Source organism: Thalassophryne amazonica, chromosome 4 (genome assembly GCF_902500255.1).
Source record: "Thalassophryne amazonica chromosome 4, fThaAma1.1, whole genome shotgun sequence".
Lineage (NCBI taxonomy): Eukaryota > Metazoa > Chordata > Actinopteri > Batrachoidiformes > Batrachoididae > Thalassophryne > Thalassophryne amazonica.
The window spans coordinates 140562648-140585343 of NC_047106.1; the positions used below are offsets into that span (position 1 = coordinate 140562648).

Sequence of the window (22696 nt, forward strand, 5' to 3'; positions counted from 1 at the left end):
TATATATATATATATGTGTATATGTATATGTGTGTGTGTGTTTTATGGCTTTATTTGGACACAAAACACACTTTTTCTGAAAACGTGACTTTGTGGAGAACAACAAAACAAACGAACCCTTCTTCTTTTGTGGCATTTAACGGCAGCCGCCATCCGTATTGTTGAATTGCTGCCACCTGCTGCATCAGTCTGTTATAGCAGCACTAAATTCTCTTGAGTTCCTTCTCTTTCAAGTATGTCAAAGCCAACACTCTTCGTAAAATAGTTCAGACAGAAACTTATTTCAGGCCTACATTGATTTCCTTCAGTTTTTGCTCTTTAATAGATAATTTAAATCAGAAATGACAAGATATATTTTGCCTGCCTGCTGAAATCGGCCTGTGTCAATTTTATTTTTTATTTTGGTGAATTTCATAAATTGCGGTACAGCTGGTGCACAGGATGTGTGCTTGTTCATGTTACTATGCTGTATGTGCCTGTGGAGTTTGCCTGCTGGCTGGCATCAGTAGTTGGGGTGCAAACTCACATGGTGTGATTTAGGAATTTATTATGGGGCAGTAATTTGTAAGCATACATTCACATGTAAATATTAATAAAGTCACTGTTTTATACCATAAATGTTGTTTTGATAGGTTATAATCTCTTTAAATAATTTACACACAGCCGACTTGCATGAAGTTTCAGTATATTTCAGAGCTCATTGCAGGTTAAAGAAAGACACTTAAAGTGGATATGACACCTAAAAAATTAGGTAAAACTGATATAAATATCAAAAATATACATACAGTATAGTAAGTTGAAAGTGGTTTTAATTATTATCACTGAGAAATAAAGTTTGTACAGTTTCTCTGAAGTGTGTTTCTTGGAAAGCGCGCTGGTAGCGTTACATCAGTGGTCACGTGATGCCGTGACATCACAGAATGTAGAGTCCCGTCTTTGTCTGTTAAATTAACAACAGGAACAGATGGACCTCAGCATGGACAGTGACGAGATCAAGAACCTTTCTGACTCCTCTTCAAGTGTGGATTATTTCTGACTCGGATCCTGAGGATGTCGCAGCAGTGATTAGACCCTACAGATTGGAGCCGTGTCTTTTGGATGAACATTCAGACCAGGAGTATTCTGGCAGCGAAAATAATGCCGACGGTGTTTATGGCGGAGCCGAAGCAGAGGCAAGAGACGTGCCAATTCCGATGGATTTTGAAAGGCTGCAGAATATGGAATGTAAAGGAGGCTTTGATTTTTGTTGCTGCTGCTTATAACACTCTAATTACTGTATAGCATTTTTGATTCGAGCGTCTGTTTACTGCCTTTGTTATTGTTCCGGAGCCGTGATAGTGTAGCTATTACTTGTGGACCACCGTCATTACCTTCGGGTTTTGCCGTTTTCAAGTGCCTGGCATTGCATTCATCCATGTTTAGTTACGTTATTTTCACGGAAGAATAGGAAATAAACAGCGAAGGTTTCGTCGTGTTTTCATGCCGCCGCTGTGTTGCCGCCGTCGTCGTGTTTACATGCCACCACCGTGTTTACTACGTAAGTTCCTTGACCATTTCAAGATTATTGTGAACATGTTACTTGGGGTTGACATGTGTTCCTGTGAGCGGTGCGAGAACATGGAGACGGTAGAGGAAAGTGTCTGCTGTCGGGAGCAAATGCGTGTGTGCGAGCGGAGCGAGCAGCAGCCGGACATTTCGTACATCACACAACACTGCAGCTTTTGATCAATCTGCCTGGACTTGAAAAGGCTAAAACCTTTCGCCCTTGTGTTTGTGCAATATGCTGCGACACACTGGTCAGGCATATCGACAAACAAGTCCCTGAGAGCTGTGTTTAATCAAAGTTTCTGCCGCAAAAAAAGTGTAAACAACGGCCGCCAGGCGCGCGAGCTGATACGGTCTACACGTAGTGACGTATTTTCGGCTTGGTGCTCAGCGGGAAGCTGTTCAGGGGGCGTGCACATTTTTCAGTGGTGGGACGTTCAAATGTTATATATAATGGGAGAACTGCGTCCATTTTCCCAAAACGCTTAGGTTGACCGAATTATATAACCTTTGTTACATGTAATAAGACTGTTGTCTTTAAGTGTCATATCCACTTTAAAGAATAGTTTTGGCAAGTTCACTGATATCTGTCCAGTGCTATGGCATTTCTTGTAAGTACATATGCTGTGGCAGGAGGCAGGTATCACTGAAAGAAGGTCCACATAGGCAGATTCTTTTATTACAGTCAGGTTTCCACATACTCCAACCTACAAAAAAATCTAAAACGGAAATTCATGGAATTAAGTCTCTCTCTATTGGCCCTGAAATGCCTTTAAAAAGCTCACAACCTGTGGGCCCCACGAAGGGCACTGCACCTGGACCCCGCTGGGGGCTGGCAGCGGTCCTCAGCCCCCACTGATTTTCAGAGGTTTTCTTCTAATGCTAGTAATAGCTTCATGTTTTTTGCAAAAACAACAGAAACAAAGTTTGCAGACTCTTAAAACAGCTGTTTTTACCTGAGGCCATCAAATATGGCAATCGGGTTATTACAAAGACTTTGCGTCCGTCTGTCTGTGCTAAGTCCAGTCCTCTCACTGCCAGTCTTCAAATTCACAGGGAACATTTTTGGGACACAGACCTTGGACAAGTTCAGAGATGATAACCTTGGCCTATTTTTAAAAAGTCACATTGTGTTTCATTCTGTCCTGTTTTTTTTTTTGGGGGGGGGGGGGGGGAATAACAGCCAGTCAGAGTAGAGTGATACTGTGATGTCAGTGGCTGGTCTAGCTAACTGCAAACTTTGTTTCGTTTGTGTGTAAATATAACCTCTTTGTCATATATTATGTAAAAGCTAGTGAGATATAAACACTTCTAAAACTGAAAACTTTGTTTTTGGAACTTGATAACACCTCTGGAGTGATTTTCAAGACATTTTGCGGACATCACACTAACTCGAAGCTAACTTCCGCTCTTGTCAAAAGCTCATGTATGTGCACGTGCGCGCCCTCCTGCAGTCGCCGTTGAACTGAATACTGTTTGATTGATTGAAGGGCTTTTACTGATTGGTCGGTCACAATCAAGGCTATAGATACAAAATACAGATGTTATATCAGAAACACTAAATCATATGTCATGAAGATGTACTTTTGCTTTCAGCATCTGCATATGAAAAAAACTTCATGTTGCCGAAAAAATGGTTTGATTAATCCTAATATTTAACAAGTTATGACCAGAAACGTGGTGCATTTTTAAATGAAATTATGCGTTATTCTGTGTCACTTTAAAATTGATGCAGCATGTTTTATTGTATAACAATAAATATATCTGTTTTCTATTTTCAGAAAATTTCATCAGTTTCGGGTGATCCGAGAGACAGCTACATACGAGGTCTATTAGAAAAGTATCCGACCTTATTATTTTTTTCAAAAACCATATGGATTTGAATCACGTGTGATTACATCAGACATGCTTGAACCCTCATGGGCATGCAAGAGTTTTTTCACGCCTGTCGGTTATGTCATTCGCCTGTGGGCAGTCTTTGAGTGAGGAGTCGCCCACCCTCTCGTCGATTTTTTTTCATTGTTTAGGAATGGCTCAGAGACTGCTGCTTTGTTTGATCAAAATTTTTTCAAAACTGTAAGGCACAACTGAGTGGACACCATTTGATATATTCAGCTGGTTTTCTGTAAAAATTTTAACGGCTGATGAGAGATTTTGGTCTGGTAGTGTCGCCGTAAGGACGGCCCACGGCGCCTGATGGCGATCTGCGCTTCGAGGCGGCAGCGTCTCACCGTTTCAAGTTGAAAACTTCCACATTTCAGGCTCTGTTGACCCAGTAAGTCGTCAGAGAACAGAGAACTTTCAGAAGAAGTCGGCATGAGGAGTTTATTCGGACATTCCATTGTTAACGGACATTTTGTAATGAAAGAACGTGCGTGCAGAGTCGCATGTCGGGCTGGACCCGACCACGGGGGGTCGCGACAGGAAAAACACCTCCGTTGGAAACCTTAATGGGCAAGTTGGAACATGCCCAAGCTGTTAAACAATTTCTCAGTTACTCACTTGTTGAAAGCCATCAAAAGCCGCCTGAATTTTACAAATGGTTTTCAACACGGAGGTGTTTTTCCTGTCGCGGCGCACACAGATTTGCCGAGTCGTCACGGAAACGACTCGGCGAATTTGCGCGCACGTCTTTCATTAAAAAATGTCCTTAAACAGTGGAATGTCCGCATAAAGTCCTCATGCCGGCCTCTTCTGAATCTTCTCTGTTCTCTCACGACGTCCTGGATGAATTAAGCCTTAAATTAGGATGTTTTCAGATCAAAACAGGCCGACGATGGCGCCTGGAAGCGCTGCACGACGTCCTGCTCCGTGGGAAGTCCTTACACCGACAGAAACACCCCATAATCTCTCATCAGCCATTAAACTTTTCACCGAAAACCAGCTTAATTTCTCGAATAGTGTCCACTCGGATATTCCTTACAGGTCCAGAAAAAAGTTTGATAAAGCAACGTGCGCCGTCTCGAGCAGCGTGTGAAACAAAGGAATTCAACCGACAGGGCGGGACCACATCTCACTCAAGGCCTGCGCACAGGGAAATGACGCCACCGACGCGTGAAAAAAGTCACGCATGCGCACGAGGGTTCAAGCATGATTGGTGTAATCACACGTTATTCAAATCCATATAGTTAAAAAAAATAAAAATAAAAGGGTCGGTTTATTATCTAATAGACCTCGTAGTTTTACAGAAATGAGTTACACCATTGTAAAATTTCATTTTCAAAACAATATTGAATGGAAATGCTGAATGAAAACAATAAAAAGTCATCCTTTGGTCTTTAAATAATGTTATTTGAAGTCTCAGGGGTGTCTAAAAAAATTAACTAAAAGATTTGATGTGGCCAGAGCAATATTTTGTTTTTGGCGATGATCTCACTGCATGGTCTCGAATGTTCAGAAAATCCTGTAGAGTCCATGACATACCTATATTTAAAAATAATAGCATGGTAACTGTAACTTAGGTAGTTTTATTGTCCTGTGTTAGGATAATTAGAGGATATAAGGTGAAGGGAATAAATAATTAGGTCCTATACCTGTTATGATGAAGGCTGTAGGTAGCACCGTGTCACGGACTCTGTGTATAGAGTCCGTGACATATAGTTTTAAAATAGTACATGGATGATTCTATGAGTATCAATGATGAAGTGCTCTGTCTATATTGAAGAATACAGTTTAAGCCTTATGACCAAAACATATACCAATTTTTTTTTTTTTTTTTTACAGTAAATAGTAAAATAAATGACTCTTGTATTAAGGATATCCTTTCTATTGTAGAGTCCATGACGGTCAAAATGTGACTTTGCCTCGTCGTCTTAATATTGTCACCAAAACAAATTGGTTAGAGATACATGAATAAAATTTTGGATTATATTGCACTAGACATTGGTCTTCATAATGGGTCTCAATTGAAAGAAAAATACTTACTTTGATTTTTGTCTTAAGGTGACACACCTTATGACACCTTGATTGTGACTGACCCGTGAACACGTGCAAATTGTATGCAAGACAATAGAACCTTAACAAAAAATGTAAATAATACATTTATTTTATATTGTTACGGGGGCTTGTAGCACCGCGTCCTTCTCTGCCGTGCATGCCCCTCCTTCTCTCTCCCTCTGTGTTCAAGGACCGTGTGATTACGGTGCGCTGTTTTTCTGCATGAACTTATATACACGTTCTCCCAGTTGTAGTGTGGTTGAGGGTGCACAATCTGCGCCTACATGTACATATTCTGAGTAATAAGCATTCACAAACTCTTATCTGTTGCTGTGCAGCTCTCAGCTGTCCTTTGGGATAAACCGAAGCGCTTCCTGGTTGCACTTCAAATAGCGCATTGTGGCGCGCTCCATGTAATCAGCTGACCTTGGGCTGAACCATTTTGTGTGCCTGATGTATCAGATTTTGTTGTTTGTTTCTGTTTGCCAAAGATGGGTAATGAATTTCTATTATTGTGATTGAGTTTTGGTTCTGTGTTATAAATTGTTTTGGGCAGTGTTAAAACATTCCCCTCTCATGATCTCTTGGTATGCCCAGGGGCGGGGCTTTAGTTATTTAAAGGGGGATGTTTTTGCCAGTAGGGTGAGATGGTGTTGGAGCTTTGGTCCTGTTGCATCTGTGGTGCTGTAAGTTTCATGTTCATATGGTGTCTGAGTATTTTTTTTTTTTTCCTCTTGTTGGCCATGAATAAATTATATCGCTGGGAGAATTCTTGGACTCAGCCATAATTATTATATTTTTAAAGTAGTTTGAACGGTCTCTCTCTCTCTCTCTATATATCAATCAATCAATCAATTTCTTTTATATAGCGCCAAATCACAACAAACAGTTGCCCCAAGGCGCTTTATATTGTAAGGCAAGGCCATACAATAATTATGTAAAACCCCAACGGTCAAAACGACCCCCTGTGAGCAAGCACTTGGCTACAGTGGGAAGGAAAAACTCCCTTTTAACAGGAAGAAACCTCCAGCAGAACCAGGCTCAGGGAGGGGCAGTCTTCTGCTGGGACTGGTTGGGGCTGAGGGAGAGAACCAGGAAAAAGACATGCTGTGGAGGGGAGCAGAGATCGATCACTAATGATTAAATGCAGAGTGGTGCATACAGAGCAAAAAGAGAAAGAAACAGTGCATCATGGGAACCCCCCAGCAGTCTACGTCTATAGCAGCATAACTAAGGGATGGTTCAGGGTCACCTGATCCAGCCCTAACTATAAGCCTTAGCGAAAAGGAAAGTTTTAAGCCTAATCTTAAAAGTAGAGAGGGTATCTGTCTCCCTGATCTGAATTGGGAGCTGGTTCCACAGGAGAGGAGCCTGAAAGCTGAAGGCTCTGCCTCCCATTCTACTCTTACAAACCCTAGGAACCACAAGTAAGCCCGCAGTCTGAGAGCGAAGCGCTCTAATGGGGTAATATGGTACTACGAGGTCCCTAAGATAAGATGGGACCTGATTATTCAAAACCTTATAAGTAAGAAGAAGAATTTTAAATTCTATTCTAGAATTAACAGGAAGCCAATGAAGAGAGGCCAACACGGGTGAGATATGCTCTCTCCTGCTAGTCCCCGTCAGTACTCTAGCTGCAGCATTCTGAACCAACTGAAGGCTTTTTAGGGAACTTTTAGGACAACCTGATAATAATGAATTACAATAGTCCAGCCTAGAGGAAATAAATGCATGAATTAGTTTTTCAGCATCACTCTGAGACAAGACCTTTCTGATTTTAGAGATATTGCGTAAATGCAAAAAGGCAGTCCTACATATTTGTTTAATATGCGCTTTGAATGACATATCCTGATCAAAAATGACTCCAAGATGTCTCACAGTATTACTAGAGATCAGGGAAATGCCATCCAGAGTAACGATCTGGTTAGACACCATGCTTCTAAGATTTGTGGGGCCAAGTACAATAACTTCAGTTTTATCTGAGTTTAAAAGCAGGAAATTAGAGGTCATCCATGTCTTTATGTCTGTAAGACAATCCTGCAGTTTAGCTAATTGGTGTGTATCCTCTGGCTTCATGGATAGATAAAGCTGGGTATCATCTGCGTAACAATGAAAATTTAAGCAATACCGTCTAATAATACTGCCCAAGGGAAGCATGTACAAAGTGAACAAAATTGGTCCTAGCACAGAACCTTGTGGAACTCCATAATTAACTTCAGTCTGTGAAGAAGATTCCCCATTTACATGAACAAACTGTAATCTATTAGACAAATATGATTCAAACCACCGCAGCGCAGTGCCCTTAATACCTATGACATGCTCTAATCTCTGTAATAAAATTTTATGGTCAACAGTATCAAAAGCAGCACTGAGGTCCAACAGAACAAGCACAGAGATAAGTCCACTGTCCGAAGCCATAAGAAGATCATTTGTAACCTTCACTAATGCTGTTTCTGTACTATGATGAATTCTAAAACCTGACTGAAACTCTTCAAATAGACCATTCCTCTGCAGGTGATCAGTTAGCTGTTTTACAACTACCCTCTCAAGAATCTTTGAGAGAAAAGGAAGGTTGGAGATTGGCCTATAATTAGCTAAGATAGCTGGGTCAAGTGATGGCTTTTTAAGTAATGGTTTAATTACTGCCACCTTAAAGGCCTGTGGTACATAACCAACTAACAAAGATAGATTGATCATATTTAAGATTGAAGCATTAAATAATGGTAGGACTTCCTTGAGCAGCCTGGCAGGAATGGGGTCTAATAAACATGTTGATGGTTTGGATGAAGTAACTAATGAAAATAACTCAGACAGAACAATCGGAGAGAAAGAGTCTAACCAAATACCGGCATCACTGAAAGCAGCCAAAGATAACGATACATCTTTGGGATGGTTATGAGTAATTTTTTCTCTAATAGTCAAAATTTTGTTAGCAAAGAAAGTCATGAAGTCATTACTAGTTAAAGTTAATGGAATACTCAGCTCAATAGAGCTCTGACTCTTTGTCAGCCTGGCTACAGTGCTGAAAAGAAACCTGGGGTTGTTCTTATTTTCTTCAATTAGTGATGAGTAGAAAGATGTCCTAGCTTTACGGAGGGCTTTTTTATAGAGCAACAAACTCTTTTTCCAGGCTAAGTGAAGATCTTCTAAATTAGTGAGACGCCATTTCCTCTCCAACTTACGGGTTATCTGCTTTAAGCTACGAGTTTGTGAGTTATACCACGGAGTCAGACACTTCTGATTTAAAGCTCTCTTTTTCAGAGGAGCTACAGCATCCAAAGTTGTCTTCAATGAGGATGTAAAACTATTGACGAGATACTCTAACTCCTTTACAGAGTTTAGGTAGCTACTCTGCTCTGTGTTGGTATATGACATTAGAGAACATAAAGAAGGAATCATATCCTTAAACCTAGTTACAGCGCTTTCTGAAAGCCACGCATGGGTGTGTCAGCGGTTATTCGAAGAATGACTCACATTTTCATCTATCGCGTGTCTGCTATGAAGGTGCCTCTGTGCCTCTCTGTACCCCGCATGTGCCACGTAGCAGCCTCTAGTGAGCCACGACCGACGTGTCATTAGAGCCTCGAATGGCTCACATCAGCCACACTAAGCCGCATAGTGCTGTGATAACGCCATGTTGGTGCACGTTTAGGCATGGGTTTGGTCCAAACCTCCCACACCTGGTCCCTTTTTAAAGTGTGGGTTTTCAATTCACAGATTCATAGCAGCATTTAAAGATGTCACATTTTTTAAATGCAGTCCAAAAATAGACGCTCCAGTTCAGTCCCGCCGTTGTGCGCTGTGCGCCAGGCTGCTGTCCACCTGTAATGCACCAGACCAGCTAGAACTGAACCATGGGTTCTTGGAGAGCCGCCTCTGTGCGTCTTGCTGGCTCCACGGCTCACTGGCTTTATTTCTTCTGCGGCTTTAAACACACACACTGTGATCCCACTGTAAACTTTGTCCATTTATTTCTGCAAAATCGCGCTTTTGTGCGTGTGCCACTATTGTCCATTCCTGGAGAATTGCCTCTGCTGCTCCTTTTCACTGGCTTCCTCTCCATCTGTGGCTTGCTGGCTTTATTTTTTTCTCTGGCTTTAACAGTCATTTTTACACTGTGATCACTTAAAAAATAAATAAATAAATAAATATATATATATATTTCTTCCGCAACTTACAAGTCACCATGATACGTTTAACTTTGTGTTATGTCTTCAAAATCAGTCTTTTGCGCACTTCTCCTTCTGTGTTGCTGCACAGCTCTGCAATGCTTTTAGCAGCTTCACTGGAGTTATATCTTCCCCGGCTTTAAACACACATCCACTTTCACGCAGTCATCCAAGTTTTAACTTTGTGTTCATCCAATATTGACTGAAAAATCACTCTTTTGTGAGCTGACGTTCTGCTTAAATGCTCGTTTGGATCAGTGCGCACACACAGTGGCGCTCATGTCATCCATTAACAAGATAATAATAAAATAATATAATAAAATAATACATAAAAACATTAAAAATAGTTACCTTAAGCTGTTCAAAATACATTCCACATGGAGCAGGAAAGAGGAAAAAATCATCCAGATGAAACAGTCCTCTGTGATTCCAGAAGCGATAAGAGGTGTTTTCAGCATTCAAGGTTTGGCAGAAAATGATTAATCCGCTACAAAATAAATATTTTATATACAGCGTCCAGCGCACAGAGCAGGTGGAATTGTGTGCAAGAGGGCAGCTGCTCCATAAATGGCCTCTCAGGTCCTGCGTAGCTGCCAGGCGCTCTAATAATGGGCTTTTAGCAGCCTCGTAAGCACCACGCAAATGCCTCTAAGCCGTCGCAGTAACTCGTGCACAAACTGCGCCACGCTGTTGTCGCTAAATTTTGAACTTCTTGAAATTAGCACCACACTCAGAGACGAGCCTTGTTAACTGAAGATAATGCCTCTAAGAGCCTCTCAGAGCCACTATTCTCACTATAGTTGAAGAAACCCTCTTGTAACAAAAAAACAAAACGTGGCTCATTATTCATCCTGCATTATTTGGTGGGACCAGGGCTTAAGGCTCAAACCCATAAGGCTTAAGTGATAACTGTTCATTTTGCTGCAGTCATGGTAAAAGCTGCAGCTTTGTGAAGGTTTCTGTGCACCTGCACGGCCATGAGTCATAAACGCAGCCTGTCAATAACAGTCTCTGCTCCATGTTCAGGTTTGTGCACGATTAATTCTAAGTGTTCTTATCAATAAAATCTCAAAAAAAAAAAAAAAAAAAATCTGCTGCTGGAGGAAAAACCATCTTGGAGACATTCCTTTTCGCAGCAAGTTGAGAGCCAGCAGCAGCAGCAGTGCGCACGCACACATACACACACTCCAGCTCCTCAAAGCAAAAAAAGGAAAGAGGCTTGCCACAAAACACAAAAGGGGGTAAAATCCTGAACATGCCAGACTCAGCGTGTTATTTTGTTTTCCAAATCTTAACTCCACACTCGGGCTGCACGGTGTGACCTAAAATTCATATCATGGTATAAATTGAATCCTTTCACAGTAACAGTATAATAATAATGTGTAATAATGTTTTTCTGAGTGGGTCCCTTAAAAGGTAAATTGATCAAAATAAATAAATAAAAATTACAACAACAACAACAAAAAAAACAGATATGATGTAATTTTCAAAACATTTATTGTTCAGATCTCAAAACTACTGGTACAATTTGATGTAAGGTTCATCTAAGATGCAAAGTCTAGATTTGATGTTTTGGTGAAAGAATTATATAAATTTATGGATGAAGTTTCATCTCGAACACTAGATGGCACACCCGCCCTGAATACATGAAGCGCTTTCAGGACGGTCACTTCCTCAGTTAGAAACCTTAACACGAAACCACCAAAACATTTTATAAAAAATACTTAATTTACTCATATTTTTTTAGTCAGTCTGGGTAAGTTGACATTTCTTCGCTGATTTTGTGTTTCTAATCAGATTTAAAAAAAACCAAAAAAAAAACCCTTGCATTATTTAACGTGGCGCTTTCTCAGATGTTTGATTCAGGTTGTGACGGAGCCTCCGCCTTCCTCCAGTGTGTCGGCTGAAATAAATAAACGGTTTTGCAAATATCAGCCACAGAACAGGCGTCTCACAAACTTACATGAACAGCAGTGAGAGTCAGTCACCTCAGCTCAGAACGGCCCTCTCTGCCGCAGCAAACTGGTTTGTGTGTGTGTGTGTGTGTGTGTGTGTGTGTGTGTGTGTGTGTGTGTGTGTGTGTGTATATATACACACACACAGAGCTGCTTCACAGAGGAGTTCTCCTGGATTGAAAAACTCCGCGGCTGTTATCGCAATTAGTCCATGGAGTCCAAATCTCTACTGTCGGGCAAAATTATACCGTGTACCGGATAAACTGGCTAAACTGCGCATGCCTACTCCACACGAACAAAGAAGCGTGCACGCGTGAAGCTGGCTTGAGCCTCGCCTCTCTCACAATCATTAAATAATGTCCATTAATTACTGGAAATAATGTATTCTGACTTTTTCCAATGTAACAAATCTGTCTCCGTGTCCAGGCAGTCTGTTCAAAACGGTGTCAGATGTCCACATCAGCTTCAATAACCAGCATCAACACAAACAGCACCTCACTACATTTTAGGCTCCAAAATCCGACACCCTGAAAAAGTTAAGAGTTTCAGGGTGAAGCATGTCGTCTAAAGCTGTCGCTTTAGAACAACAGCTCAGAAGCTTTGTTTTCGGACGGAGCAGGTTTGTTTCTCTCTGACTTTCAGTCGTTGGGATGTTTCTGTTTTGCTAATACAGTGGTATGTAAAAGTTTGGGCACCCCTGATGATTTCCATGATTTTCTTTTATAAATCATTGGTTGTTTGGATCACTGATTTCAGTTAAATATATCATATAGCAGACAAACAGTGATAGATTCCGAGAATCTGGAGAACTTTCTACACGTAAACGGCAAGGCCGAAAACCAACATTGAATGCCTGTGACCTTTGATCCCTCAGGCAGCACTGCATTAAAAACTGACATTGTGTAAAGGATCTTACCGCATGGACTCAGGTCTGGCTGTCACTATTAGGAATTTCTGGAAACGATTAATTGTCAGACAAATATATTGTGTATTTTTTCTTTTTCCCTTCTTTATATTCTACTATCGTAGTATAATTGGCTTTAGTGAGGCACATTCTGTGCTGTACTGTACACTTTAATGAATAAGAGCAATTTAATGATGTTTTGAACATCAAGAAATGGACAAAGACATTAGTATCTTCTCCATTCCTTAAGAGGATTTATTGTGATCAGTCTGCTGCAACAGGGCAAGCATTGAAGCAAACTCACATTCATCAGTTGACAGGATGCACCAGCTGCTGTTGGACCGGCTGGTGATTGTGCTGGTGTGGTCTTTCCAAGTTTGGCGTATTCCTGTGGGTGGTGGGTCTGTAGATGTTGTTTCAAATTTGTTGTGTTAGCGCTTTTGACTTGGGATGGGTATTGATAAGATTTTATCTATCTATGCCATTATTGATCCCATTCCTTATCGATTCTTTTATCGATATGTCTTATGAAATTTCTGTGTACTAAAAGTAGGCTTTACAGGTTTTCTATGTCAACAACATTTTAATGAGTCTTAGTAAATCTAAGTCTAAGTAAGTAAATATGAAATTGGTCACTGGATCCTTGATCTCTGGACATAAATAAATAAAATCTGTAGTTTTTGTCCAAAGCATTTCCTTGAATGTCTCTCCATACCTCTGAGCTGAGCTCAACCGGCTGCTGCACGTCAGCGCAGGACGACTCAGTTTGGGAGGAAAAAATGTTTTGATCGATTGCAGTTTATTTGTATTACGTTTTGAAAGAGGTGTCAGTTGATTTAAACGGCATTTCGCTTTGAAGTTATTAATTCCGACTGGACTCTATCGTTCCAACTTGACTCGGCAGAGAGCCACGCAGCATTTGGAGCTGTGTGAACAGAACAGAGGACGATTCTCGTTTCTTTCTACCCCTGTTCTTAATACTGTGTGTTGCTCCTTTAACATCAGTGACAACTTGGAGTCTTTTGTGGTAGTTGTGGACGAGGCTGTCTGATGGTAAACCTGCCACTGAATATGTGTCGGACTTTATTTACATTAATTACAAAGAAATACAAACAATATGGTACTCTATGGTAAATCTGCATGAAGTAGACAGTTCTCAAAAACTGACTGTGCAAGAAGTAGAAGAATGAGGAAAGCCACCAAGACACCCAGAAGAGGTTATAGGCTTACGTGGCTGTGATTGGAGAAATTATGCACAGTACATGTTTTGCATTTTGTATCACCAGTTATCCATCTTCATGATGACGTGGTATCGAGGTGGATTTTCTTAAAAAGAAGACCTGAAAGTTTAGCTACAAATTGCCAGAAGGTACAGCTGAGATGCAAGCCTGGATTTAATCTGTTTTGGTGAAAGAAAATCCTTCTCTGCTCTACTCCACTATGAAGCTAAGAGTAGTGATGCAAAATGCAAAGCTTGCACTGTGCACAATTTCTCCAATCACAGCCACGTAAGCCTATAACTTCTCCTGGGTTGTCTGGGTGTCTTGTGGCTTTCCTCACTCTTCTCCTTCTTGCACAGTCACTCCGTTTTTGAGAATTGTCTACTCCATGCAGATTTACCATAAAGTGCCATATTGTTTGTAGTTCTTTGTTGTTGTCCATTTGGCTGCTCCTGTTAATTAATGTAAATAAAGTCCAAGACACATTCAGTGGCAGTTTTACCATCAGAGAGCCTCGTCCCAAACTACCACAAAAGACTCCAAGCTGTCACTGATGTTAAAGGGGCAACACATGGTATTAAGAACAGGAGTATGTAAACTTTGGATCAGGGTCATTTGGGTAGTTCTCTTGTCATTTTGATTTAAAAAGAGGAAACACAGTTGTTAGACAATAAATGGCTTCACCCAACCACTAACCATGAGGGGGTGGGAAGTTTTGTGTTGTCATTCATATTCTCTTAAAAATGGCCAAAAGAGCAAAAATTCTGCCAGGGTATATAAAACGTTTGAGCACAACTGTACATAATATAATTGTAAATATGTTAAACATAGACACAAGAAAGTGGAAACACTTATTTCCATTGTGGTCCATTTAAAAATCAAATGACAAAATACAAGTAAAAATAAAATAATCATAATAACATTAGTGTGTATATGCTGACAAGAACCTAAACAATTTATAAATATTTTAAGACAGTAAATGAACATTAAAAAAATGACAATTAACAAGAAATAAAGGGGTTGAGTTCTTCTAAAAAATTGCTGAGGGTCTAAGGTTCTTAAAACATTCTGGACTTGCACACCATTCCAACTCATTATACAAGCTTTGTTAAATTTATTGCCACTCTTGAAAAATGTCAGCGACCTATTTTAGAAACACTACCCAGTCTAGGACCCGTGGATCCCCACAGGCAACACGCAAGTAAATTTTAAACCCAAATCAGTTTTGTTGAGAACTGAAATGGATTTTGTTGCTATCAATCAATTCAATCAATTTTATTTATATAGCGCCAAATCACAACAAACAGTTGCCCCAAGGCGCTTTATATTGTAAGGCAAGGCCATACAATAATTACGTAAAAACCCCAACGGTCAAAACGACCCCCTGTGAGCAAGCACTTGGCGACAGTGGGAAGGAAAAACTCCCTTTTAACAGGAAGAAACCTCCAGCAGAACCAGGCTCAGGGAGGGGCAGTCTTCTGCTGGGACTGGTTGGGGCTGAGGGAGAGAACCAGGAAAAAGACATGCTGTGGAGGGGAGCAGAGATCAATCACTAATGATTAAATGCAGAGTGGTGCATACAGAGCAAAAACAGAAAGAAACACTCAGTGCATCATGGGAACCCCCCAGCAGTCTAAGTCTATAGCAGCATAACTAAGGAATGGTTCAGGGTCACCTGATCCAGCCCTAACTATAAGCTTTAGCAAAAAGGATAGTTTTAAGCCTAATCTTAAAAGTAGAGAGGGTGTCTGTCTCCCTGATCTGAATTGGGAGCTGGTTCCACAGGAGAGGAGCCTGAAAGCTGAAGGCTCTGCCTCCCATTCTACTCTTACAAACCCTAGGAACTACAAGTAAGCCTGCAGTCTGAGAGCGAAGCGCTCTATTGGGGTGATATGGTACTATGAGGTCCCTAAGATAAGATGGGACCTGATTATTCAAAACCTTATAAGTAAGCTATTAATGAATGGTAGGTGCAGCTTGTGTCATGTTATTTTTATTCATTTTCAGGCATCATCAGTTGTAGAAGTCAAATGTTTTGATCAGTGTAAATACAGAACAGAAACAGTCCAATGCAAATATTTGGTTTTATGAAATTGTAAAATGACCGTATTCTCATACATGTGACAGACTGGAGTATACACTCACCATATCAGCAATATATGCTTTTTATGGCTAAGAAGAGCAATGAAAATGAGAAGTATTTCTTATTTAGCTTGTGGATGACACCAAATTTCAACAGATTGCCTGTAATGTTTGCGAGGTACCAGAAACTGCTGCAACACATGACCCCCTCTATGCGACCAAAAGCTGTGTCCACATTCTTGGCATTACATCAGACCTGTTCCTGGGGGTGTTGGAGTCCACCAGGGCTGCCCCTTGTCACCAATCCTATCTGTGATTTTTGTGGACAGAATTTCAAGGTGCAGTCAGGGACTTCAGGATGTCCAGTTTGGTGACCTCAAAATTACATCTCTGCTGTTTGCGGATGATGTGGTTCCGTTGGTTTCAGCAGACTGTGACATCTGTTGTGCACTGGACAGGTTTGAGACAGATTGCGAAGCAGCTGGGTTGAGGATTGTTTCCCCCAAATCTGAGACCATGGCTCTCTGTCAGAAAAGTATGGATTGTCCCTTCTGTTTCCAAGTTATTGCCCAGGTTGAGAGTTCAAGTGTTCAGGTCTTGTTCAGGAGTGGAGGTAAGATGGAGCATGAGATTGACAAACTGATTAAGGCCACGGCTGAGGTCCTGTGGGTACTGTACCGGACGGACGTAGTGAAGAAAGAGCTAAGCCAGAATCTTGAATTACCAGTCCTATCCTCACCTGTGGTCGTGAACTTTGGGTAATGACTGAAAAAACAAGGTCGTGGATGCAAGCAGCTGAAATGAGATTCCTCTCTCTGGTGTCAGGGCTTACACTTGGGGAGAGGGTAAGAAGCTCAAATATCCAGTAGAGACCTAGGGAGGTCTTCCATGCACATCCAGCTGACAGGTGGCCCCAGGAAACACCCAGAACATGCTGAAGAGCTCATACTTTCCAGCTGGGTGGGAATGCCTCCTGATCCCCTATGAAGCATTGGAGGACTTGCCCAAGGATAGGGAAGTGTGGGAAGAGCTGCTTGGTCTCCTTCCACTGTGACTCAGACCTGTATAAGCAGCAGCAAATTAATTTGTGGTCCACTGGTGTAACCATAGCATGAAAAGACTTCATTAGGAATTTACATAAACTTTGTTTTTCTTTAATATGAGTGAGCAATTCCACTTAGAGCGCCATTGCGGTAGTAAAACTAGGGCACTCTGTTCAGACAAGGACTAAAGTATCCTGGAAGTGTTTTAGTTTAGGCATATTTAAATGTTTCACATCCAGAACTAAGAGTGAATATAGGCTCTCAGGCGGCACTAGAACATTTTGTTTGCTGGGGGAGGGGGGAGTGTTTAAAAGTAAACTGCTGGTTAGGTGGGTTGGATAAATTTAAATTGTCCGTAGGTGTGGGTGTGAAGATGTTTGTTTGCTGAAATGTGGCCCTGCGACAGACTGGCGTCCTGTCCAGGGTGAACCCCGCCTCGTGCTCTTTGACCGCTGGGATAGGCTCCAGCCCCTGCCACCCTTAATTGGAGAAAGTGGTTGAGATGAGTCTGTCTGTGTGTGAAGTAAACTGCAAAAATTACAGCCAGAGTGCTTTTGTGGTAATAACACAATATTGTTGTAATTTATAAGTGAAGTATGATTTTAATTCTCACTTTTGTACTGAAAAGGCAACAGAAGATGGCAACAGACATGCAGAAATTTTAATTTTTCTCAAAAACGCATAACTGCACTTTGCCCCACAAACACCTTTGACCGGCAAAAAAAATTGCCATTTATTTGCTCATTTGACAGAATTGTGGAATACTGGGGCCACAAAGAAAAACGGCAGATTGCAAGTGACTTCATTTGAAAAAATGAAAAAATCCAGATTGGTTAAAAAAAAAAGTGTGGTGTTAAAGCATTCTTTGAAACGCCTCTCACTGAATGCCTTTTTAATTGTTGGGGAGATAGCCTTAGAATGCATCATTTTAAGATATAAAAATCCAGAAATTTCCAGGGAGCATACCTCCAGACTCCTGAGGGGGTGCTGCTTCCACATCTGCCAGTCTCTGCTTTCTAGCCAGAACCCTGTGAGTGATAACAGATGCTAGCTTATCACTGCCTTGGCATTGAGCTCATTAAAAGCTATGTATGATCTGTGTAAATAAAATCGACTTTGATTGGTTGCTGTGCTGTGTGCTGGCCAGTGGCAGCACTATCAGATCTCATCACTGCAGAAAAGTACACATAGACTTGTAGTTTAAGCCATTGGAAAGACTAGTTTTTGGGTCTGCTGGAATGACCGTATCAAAGGAGCGGTTACTTGGGGAGATGTAGGTGACAAGTATAAATTGTGTTGTGAGGAGCTTCAGCATTTTGGCCATGTGGTATATTTCTCTCTGCATGGTCTACCTCATACGTATCTTAAGCCCCTTTCACACTAGCGTATTCGTAGAGCTGCTCTTTGTGGCTTATCGTCTACGCCGATTTGAGCAGCTCTCTGTCCACTTTTAGCAGCTCTATGTGGAGTTTTTTCTCCCTACGCTGCAGTATGTTGAGGGCTACGCGGTTAGGACAGAAGATATGTACACAACCAAAAACTGAGTGTGTGAATCCAGAGGAATCAGCTGGAGAACATGATCACACAGCCCACAGCACCTGTGTGTTCAGAACAGCTGATGTAACTGGTGGACGTGTATGTAATGTAATAATAATGTTAAAGTAGACCTGCATTGAAATAAATGTGGTCAGATTTCAGAAAGAAATAGCTGATATGTATTTATAAGACCCTTGTGAATGCAGTAAAGTAAATCTGTAAGCCCAAATTTGTAATTCAGCGGAGAAATCTTCGTTTAAAAATGACAAATTTGCAGCTAAAAATTAGCCCTCTGTGAAAACAGTTTGTACAGCCGTATCATTTCCATGACGTCAGGGACAAGACGAAGCGCTCCCGCCTTCAGTCCGATCCCGCATTGAAATTGATTTTATCTGTTAGTAATGTTACTTATACACGTCCTGGTTTCAACATCCAAAAGTAAGCCGCAATGAATGTGAGATACAGATCTGTGTGCTCAGATCAGCAACGACATCGACAGCGGGCGCCGTTCTTCCTTTCCCGCTCTCTGCCTCCGCTGCGCTTATTAAGTCTGCGGTCTTGTTAACGAGCTCGTTAACCGCCAACGCGGGCCACTCACACCCGTGTCTGCTTTGCAGCTTGTGCCAGATTCAGCACACAACACCGGCATCACCTCTCTGTCTACTGAATGGAGCTGCAGCACACTTGGCACAAGTCCTGAGATTACGCTCGCTGTTTTAATGCGAAGCGGCCGGTACACCTGTTGCTGCAAGGACAGACTTCTTGCGACAAAATCCACAGCACCGCACGTCTTGGCAATCGGAACCCCAGAGCTCCATGGACACTGAGAGAGGTTTATATATTTTTAATGACTGGGATTCTTTGCGGGTCTCGCCTCCATATCCCGCAATGGTACCGGAGGCGAAAGACAGTAGATTTTCATTGCAACACCACTCAATCAAACAGGTGTATGAAAAAGTCTCCCAAAATAATTTTCAAGCACAAATAAAAGAAATGTGTACTCACCAAACGTGCCGCAAGACAATATGAAGTTTTAAAAAAGTGGATCCTTCCGTATAAGACAAGAAAAAGGTGCAGATGCAAACTGACGTAAATCCACAAATTACAATTGGCACAATGCATGCTGGGAGAGGGTCTTGTCCGTGACGTCTTGGCAGTGTCCATGAGAGGGACAATTTGCAGAGGGCTGTTAGCTGTAAATTTGTCATTTTCAAATGAAGATTTCTCCGTGGAATGACAGATCTGGGCTTGCAGATTTACTTTACTACATTCAGAAGGATCTCGTGTAAATGTAAGTCATTTTTTGTTCAAAAAATCTGACTGCATTTTTTTCAGTGCAGGTCTCCTTTAAATGACTGTTTCTGACGTGCACCACACCGTGCAGTAGAGAACAGAGCGCACTTCCACAGAGGCAGAAAATAGCAGCTTTGGCTACATAACTGTAAAAGCCTCATGATACAGTCCACTGTTTAACAAGTGCAGCGACGTGTTCTGCACAGCCGGCAGGAGAGAACTGGGTTTAAATAGTGACAAGGGCTACACACGACTGTGTGCACACATTAAAAAGTGAACACATGCAGCTGCAAGCAAATCTACAAACACGGAAAAAGGCTGAGTACGCTCGCATTTTGGGCATATTTAAATGAAACACAACGCCGCAATACGCAGCTCTAAGAATATGCCAGTGTGAAAGGGGCTTTATAGTGTTGATGACCCCAGTGGATGGCGAAGGCCACAGAGATGCCCATGTGGCCTGACTGCATCACTTAACAGATGTGGGGTTAGAGCAGCTGTCTGCCTTCGTAATTACCATTCAGGGCAGTGGAAAGACCAGTCTAATAAATTGGAATGGAAATTTAAAATTAAATCAATTTGAATCGGTTTCTGCTGACACCATTAGTACAGTGCCCGGCTCACTGACGCCTCCTCAGCAGCAAGAAAGAGGAACAGAAGCAACTCACTGAAACAAAATGGAGCTGTTATTTTTAACAATTTGCTGCTGTCAGTCACACGATCATGAACATTTCGTTTAAAGCGTCAAGGTCAACGTTAGCTTCGGTTTCATTTCGTTCCTCTGTCGTTCCTTTTGCACTCTTGATTCGCAGGCTATTCGGTGATGGGAAAAGTGAAAGCTCATTCGTCCACCTTTTCTCGATTTGTGACTTTGCGGCTTTTTTTCCTTCCTTCAGGAATGGTCATATACTATGTGACTGTGTGTTCGCGCATACATGTGTGTGTGCGTGCACAGACTGAAGGCGCGCTAGAGCTGCAGCCTGCATCCCTACGTCTGGAACGTTTGGAAAAAAAAATTGAATTTGTTTGCTTACTGCCACAGGCAGCCAGCCTCTCCCTCATTTCCACAGTACTTCCAGGTGAGTGGGGAACTGTACGTGTCTGGCGCCAGTCATGAGGCCACACCCACACGCAGGCGAGCCACAAACGTTTGAAATGTCCGTACATAGTTGATAAAACATTCTTAACGCTATTGTTAGTGTATGAAAACATTCAGCTGGTTGAGGCTTTAGTTATTCATTCATTCAGATGTTATTGTGTTTGTTCAATATGTTGGACGTGTGAGGTTGAAAGAAGTGTAAACCAAGTCAAACGAAACTCTAACATTACAAAAACTAAGAAACCGTCAAGAATGACAGCAAAACGAAATACGGACGTTTCAGGTTTTCGGTGGCATTCGTTCAAATTTTTTGACGGTTTAAAAATCCTGATGAAGCGCCAGCTGCAGGAGCAAAGCTGAGCGATGGTTGAACGATGTCAACAACAGTCCAGATTTCTTGTTTCGTTTGGGCTTTGTTGCCCTTTGTTAGTTCTGCGTGACCGGGCCTTAACATAATGTCAGAGTCGGACTACCCAGGTGGGACACATTAGAGTACAAGGCTCTGGACTAACTTTTCCGCTGTCTGCATTGACGTTACCAGCTTTCTCCTTTGGTCGCACCATAACGTGGTATGGTTGTTTTGATTTTTTTTTTTTTTTTTTTTGGTGCAGCATGGTATTAATCAATGACAATGAAAAGATAGTGCTGTCTCTTCTTGCCCCCCCCCCCCAAGTGTGGGCAAGGAGTATGGAATTACTGTTCTTCCAGTAACATCCATGTTTGCTAAACTGAGGGTAGGGGGAGGGTGGGGCAGGTGTTCTGCAGACTAGACTAGACGAAACTAGGTAATTATGCAACTGTCGTCTGAAAATCTTCTGCCTCAACTGTTACATAGATGGTAAAAGACAAAAAGGACCATCTTAAATAACTCAATGACAGGCATGACAGGCACAGAAACGTAAGCAAACACAGTTTTCAATTCTGCAGCTGCTAGTAGCCATTGTGGAATTGGTCACGGCAGATCCCTGGTGGGATGGGTTCCACTGGGAGTGGGGGTTTGCATGAATATTTCTGACAGGGCGTAAGCAGAGATTCACATTGTAAGCAGCAACTCTGGAACAAGTTGGCCCAGAAACGTACCAATTGAGACCGCCTTGTTCTTTTCTGTAATCACTATAGGTCAGGGGTAAGGAGCTGACCCTGTGGCTTTTCAGGTGCAGCCAAGCATCTCAACCCGGTCAGTCAGGCGAGGGGGTAGATGTGCTAAAATCCCTATAACTCCCCTCCCCCACAAAAAAGTTGAAGCACCTAAGGATCTAGTGTGGGGGTGGGAGTGGGTGTGACTGTGAACTTCCTTTAGTGTGGCTAAGACATTTGGTGCTTGAAGATGTGTGAAGAGTCTGGGATCCGTCACAGTTTGTCAAGTCATTTTAAATTCACAGCGCTGTAGCAGTAAACCTGGACTGCAGTTCACATTTCGTCTGATACATTGTGAATAATGATGTGGTCCATCTCAGCAGGGCCCGTGGAGAGCGGCCTGCTGTTCCATATCTGCTCTCACCATTTTGATACAAATCTGTTGTGAAGGCTGAGGCCCCGTGCAAAACAAGTAGAACCCATTCAAGCTGCAGAGGAGGATAGAAATTACCACGAAGCAGTAGAAATGAAAGTGCCTAGTCATTGTTTCTTTGACACAATCAGGTCCTGTTTGATGCATCAAATATATTTTAAAAACTCAATTGGATTGGTAGGGAGAACCTTGTTGTCCACTTGAAAATCCAATATGGTGGCCATGTGTAGGGGTCAGTGAAGAATTACACAGGGGTCAAAATTTTAAAATGCTCCAATCATATTGAAAGCTATACCACATTATGTGTCTGATCGCAAAGATTCCTATGTTGTATGACATGACGGCACGCCACGAATGGAACAAAGTATACATTCTTGGCCGCTGATCACGACTGTGATGATTCA

At 41.8% G+C, this 22696-nt stretch overlaps 1 protein-coding gene across 3 annotated transcripts in view; it reads left to right on the plus strand.

The window, feature by feature from the left end:
• The window catches only part of LOC117508844 (vascular endothelial zinc finger 1-like), a 79752-nt gene that overhangs the window by 18024 nt on the left and 39032 nt on the right, over nt 1-22696 (plus strand). The window lies entirely within an intron of this gene.